This window comes from Psammomys obesus, unplaced genomic scaffold, assembly GCF_907164565.1.
Source record: "Psammomys obesus unplaced genomic scaffold, mPsaObe1.curated_primary_1811, whole genome shotgun sequence".
NCBI lineage: Eukaryota > Metazoa > Chordata > Mammalia > Rodentia > Muridae > Psammomys > Psammomys obesus.
Window position 1 is genome coordinate 1,081,652 of NW_026596225.1, and position 6,158 is coordinate 1,087,809.

Consider the following 6,158-nt stretch of genomic DNA (forward strand, 5'->3'; position numbering starts at 1 on the left):
AGAAGAGAAGAGAAGAGAAGAGAAGAGAAGAGAAGAGAAGAGAAGAGAAGAGAAGAGAAGAGAAAAGGAAAGAAAATAGAATCATGCTGCTGACAAAATTTTAAGGAACACTAATCTTTAGTGAAATTCTCGATTGTCTGAAAATTCCATTTTATATCCTTTTCCATAATCAATTTTCTTCCCTTTCTTCTCTATTAAAATCTATAAACAATACCCATAGCACATTTTATTCAGTGTTTCTTGTGTTTCCTTGTTCTGACTCCTCATTGATGATTTTACTTCATATTTCAACAGATTAAGTCTAGAAAAAAATGAGAAAAAGTCTCTTCTATATTCAAGTATATTTATATACCAACAGATTTGGATCTGCTCTGCAATTAGAACATGACAGTACTTTGACTTCCAGAGAAGATGTAACTTATTCATTGAAACATTGCCTCTGGAGAGTCTCGCCTCCATACCATCTCATATCTCAGATTAGCACCTGTGCTTCAAGGCTCCTGTTGTGTTTATAGCCTCTTATTTTTGAAAGTCCTCTTTAAATAGTTAACTTTAGTTGCTTCCAAATTTTTCTTCTTACATACATTCCAATAATAATAATAATGCTTTTATTTTTCTACTAAAATTTTTTGGGTTTTTGGTCAAATCATCAGTGATTTCCATAATTATACATTATTATCAATACTCTCTTCCAACTTTGTTTAATTTTTTAGCTGTTTTTGGTGAAATATTTCTGATATTTCTTGAAGCGATTTGTTAAAGAGATTTTAGGATGCCACTTTCCTCTGTTTTTTATACCTACTTGGTTGTTTTCACCCAATACACCTTAATAGTTCCTTGTCTTTCCCTCAACTTTTAAATATTGGTGCCATTCAGAGCTCAGTCCCTGGCCCTATATTTTTCTGTTTTCTCACCTTGATAAAATTCATTTTTAATTTTTTTCTTCAGCCTTGACTCCTCTTTATTGCAGCTGTCTACTCCACATCTCCCGCTTGGCTCTGAGCGGAAAATTTAAACAGTTTACTCATAAACACGCACTCCCAGTCTGCTTCTCCAAGCCTACTTCAACAAATAGCCTTCCACATTCCACTAGATGGCAATCCTATCTGTTGAGCTGCCCAATCCAAAGAGCAAGTCACTGCTGGCTTCCTCAAGTGCAAGCCCTGGCAGCACTACTGTCAAAATGTGCCCTAATTCTAAACTTCTTTTGACTGTCTTCTTCTTCTCCTCCTTTTATTTCTTCTTCTCCTTCTTCTCCTTATTCTCCTTCTTCTTCATCTTCTTCCAGTGTCTCCTGTGGCATGGCAAAGGCTCCCACCTGTTACCTACTTCTGTCCTTGTTAATACAACTTCCAGTAAACAAAATGATCCTCTATAATCATGTCTAAATCTGTCTTTCTACTCTTCAAAAACCTCCAAGGTCTCTTCCACACTCAGAAATAAAGCAAACGTATCACAATGGCTCTATATTATCTACATCTTATTTTTCATTTGCGTCATTTCTCCTGCTTGTTTTGGTTATTCTCTCTAAATTAACCACAGAAATGCCTGCCTCAGGGGATGAGCACCTTCTACTTTTTCTTCAGAAATATGTTTCTCCTCAATTCCTTGGAAGTTTTGATGTCTCAATTTGCTCTCCATTGCATTTATCCGAATGCTTTCTATTGCATTTAGCACACAGATATCTGTATCTTTTCTTATTACTCACTTACCTCCATTAACAGAATTCAGGGCTGACAAGAAAAAGAATTTGAGGAAATTTTGCTCTTCTTATTGTTGTATCTCTCTGTTTGCTTCGTGCCTTGTAATTTACTTGTACTAAACATAGCTTTAGGCTGTTTCATTAAATGGGTGATGGGTATATGAGTTTTCTAATACTTTGGAATAAGTCCACTTCAATACCCTCTCAAAAGATAGGATGCTAAAAGATCTCTTCCTTGGTGTGCCACTGACTAGAATTATTTAAATGATGCTCACTGGTGGACTTTTCTATAATACTCAGCAGAGATGAACCACAGGGATTGTTTTTAATTCAAACTCCCATTTGAATTTCATATTTTTGTGTCATGAAAAAAAATGCTCTCGTCATTAATATTATTATAGATCTTTACAAGAACTTCACAAATTGCCTTATACCCAACGGATACTGAATAAAAACTTGAGTAGTGACTGAATACAGTAATTGAATCCACTTGAAATTAATTATTTTTATCTTGATCATTTATCCTCCAGTTTGACAGCAAGGCAAGGCTGTTGTAATTTGTTTTAGGCTGTTATATACAAGTGTACTGCCGCCTGGAGATCCCAAATATATGCTAATTGATGATAAAGTGGATAGGACTGTTTCTGGCATCTGGTATAGATTTTCAAAGAAATCTCCCCACTATATTATCATAGAATTTATTAAATCTAGAAACATTTCCAAAACATATGTTTATAGTTTTGGATTTTGAACTGTTCCAAGAATAAATTCTCCTCACTGGTGTTCCAGGCTCTTGCCTATCTCCCCTCCAAACTATACTAAATGTATGCCGCCTTACAGTCCCTCATCACAGCTCCAATCAAGCCATCTTCTTTCTGGAATACTGATGCCAGCTTCCTACTGAATTCCAAATGAAGTCCAAAGTTACCAACCTATATGTGAAATGGCAAAGCTACTAGGCTTTACTACAGCTTCCACCCAGTATTTGCACAAAGTGCTCCGTGAAATACTTGGGTAGCACAGGATCAAGAGTTTTCCAGTGAAAACGAAATAACTAGAATTTATAGAGACAAGAATTTGGAATACAGTAGAATACGTTTAGAAAGTATACTGGTTCAGGAAATTTGGTCTAGGGCCTATGACCTCTCCAGTCACATAAAATTGGCCAATTTTACAGTCCAAGGTAAAGGTAACCTCTCTCCCAATTGAGTAGGTTTTTAAGTCAAATTAGAAAGCTGAGTTACCTAAAAAATATAAGTTCCACTATTGCACCCTGTGGTTATCTTGCCATTCTGGGCATTGTGTGGTTCATAAGATTTACAGCTGGTCATGACTCTTGACTGCTTTTCTTTCTTAGCAGTTTGAATAACACTGATGGCTACTGTAAGAACTAGTTCTCAGGGAGGAGGCTTCTGGGTCATTTCTAACTCAATAACTCTTCTAACTCCTGTGTCCAAAACCTCTGTTCCTTCAGGCATAAGGCCTTTCCTTCCTTTGAAGGCACACATTAGAGGTATTAACAAGAAAGCACTAATTACTGAAAATGTTTTGGAATGGTTTAAATGTAAACTGGTACAACCACTCTGGAAATCAATCTGGTGCTTTCTCAGACAACTAGGAATAACGCTTCCTCAAGATCCAGCTATACTACTACTAGGCGTATATCCAAAAGATTCCCAAGTACACAATAATGACATTTGCTAAACCATGTTTGTGCCAGCTTTATTTGTAATAGCCAGAAGCTGGAAACAACCCAGATGCCCCTCAACTGAGGAATGGATACAGAAATTGTGGTACATCTACACAATGGAATATTACTTAGCAATAAAAAACAAGGAAATCATGAAATTTGCAGGTAAATGGTGGTAACTGGAAAAGATCATCCTGAGTGAGCTGTCCCAGAAGCAGAAAGGCACACATGGTATATACTCACTCATATAGACATATAATACAGGATAAACCTATTAAATTCTGTACACCTAAAGAAACTAATCAAGAGGGAGGACTCTGGCTAAAATGCTCAATCCCCATCCAGAAAAGCAAAAAGGAACAGAAGAAGGAGAAAACAGGGAGCAAATTAGGAGGCTGCCACAGAGGGCCTATGAAAGGCTCTGCCCTGCAGACTACCAAAGCAGATGTTGAGACTTATGGCCAACCTTTTGGCAGAACTCAGGGAATCTTATGAAAGAAGTGGGAAATAATAAAATCTGGAGAGGACAGGAGCTCCACAAGGAGAGCAACAGAACCAAAAAATCTGAGCACAGGGATCTTCCCTGAGACTGATACTCCAACCAAGTAGCATGCATGGAGATAACCTAGAACCCCTGCACAGATGTAGCTCATGACAGTTCAGTAAGTGGGTTCCCTAGTAATAGAAACAGGGACTGTTTCTATGAACTCAGTGGCAGGCTCTTTGATCACCAACCCCTGAGGGGAGAACAGCCTTACCAGGTCACAGAGGAATACAATGCAGCCACTCCTGATGAGACCTAACAGACTAGGATCAGAAGGAAGGAAAAGAAGACCTCCCCTACCGGTGGACTTGGAGAGGGGCATGCATGGAGAAAGGGGAGGAGGGGAGCGTTTGGCAGGGGAGGAAGGAGGGAACTACAGGGGTGATACAAAGTGAATAAAGTGTAATTAATAAAAAAAGAATTAAAAAAAAGATTTACATAGACTGGCCCTTCTAGTAAGGAAAGGAGCTTGCATATTTTCATTATCTTTGGCTGTAGTAAACCCTAAGATGATTTGGCAAATGGCATCAGAGAAAGAGGCAAGTTTGTACCAAAGGAAACCTCTCCTTTTGATTTCCAGAGCTTTGATGAAGTTGAAAAGATGAGTGAGAAATGGTCCAGAGATCATTTCTTTTCTACCTATCCCTGAGCAGCAGGAGTGATTGCCAATATGCCTAAACTAAGAGCATCCATTTTGGAAATTCTGTTTTATTAGCATTTCTGAATAGTCTTATACTTTATGATGCAAGATATTCACAAATAGGTTAAGTGATGTGTCATTAAGGAGATCATGATATAACTGAGTGGATCAAACCTCACATATCCATAAAATAACAGTAGATACCTGAACTTTCTAAAGCACAAAACTGTTTAAAAAATCATGAGAATTCCTTCCATATGGGCTATTCTGGGAGGTCTGTGTGGAATGAAGAACATGTGAATCAAATTGTGAGTCAAATTCATTATAGAAATTTGAAGACTGAAGAGGGAATTCAGAATCACTGGTGGGACAGGGATGCATAGATAACAAATGAGGAAATTCAAGAAATAGTCTCTAATCCAGCTCAGTTGAAGTGTGTGTATTAGATTGGGTTATAGTAATAGATCAGATTGGAAGATGTTTTGCTTCAACAGTGATTGCAGTTTCAAGTGTTAAACTAAGTTTGCTCTTAAGAATAGACTGGAATACAATACAAAAGAAATAAAACAAAGAGAAAAAAGAAAGAAAAGTAAAAGCTGTTGAAGGTGCAAGAGAACATTTAAACAATGATACCAGAGTTTTTCTTAGGGCATGTCTGTCTTGTCTGACCTCTGAAACAGGTGGAAGGATAAAAGGATGACAAAACTTTTTTTTTTTTTCAGTAAACATATCAGAGTAGATATAAGGAAAAGGCAATGGTAGTTGGAAGATATTTTATTCTTTTTTTTTTAAATAGTAGATACATTGCTTTTTTGAACATTAATTTAAATCTCATGTCGAGAATAGAAGAATGATGATTAACCTTTTAGAAGATTATCAATAGAAAGTGCTCTAGTGAATACAATAGACGTTATAAAAAGGGTAAAATGTGAAAACAAATGAGTAATATGTGAAATCAGCATGTTAGAAAAGAAAGTTAAAATCTATCACAAATCAAACTGTACCTAAAATACTAAATCCTCTAAGATATCGGTTACATTGTCTGAAAAAGATAAAAAGTGTGTACATTTAATTAGTCGTATATATATTCTCAATATAGAAATGTTGGAAATAGCAATCTTTCCACCTGAGGAAGTATGATTGTGTTAGAACCCTGTATGCCATGGTTTCTGAATGGCTTTTCTGGATGGCTATAGTGAGATGTGCAGACTTTGAGTGTGACTTCGTGGTGCTTTTATTTATAAGTCATTTATAATAAAGTGATTTTTATTCAAAACATAAAAAAGAAATAAAGAACATCCCAGCCTATTAGCCATGAGACCATATTTCTCTCAGTATTTTTATTCTTGATAGATTTGCTATGGGTTTCTAACTTTAGGATTGCCACTCCAAGATGGAATCCTGAACTTTCATTACATGTGCGATTGTGTCAAGTGACAGGGTACTTTAAGACCACTGTTCTGTGTTTCCTTACACATAGATAATACTAATTAAAATGTTCATTTGCCCATCATGCTAATTTAGTGAAGTCACAAAAATACAACCACTGATCAAAACTAAACTGAAAAACTTATTGAGAACC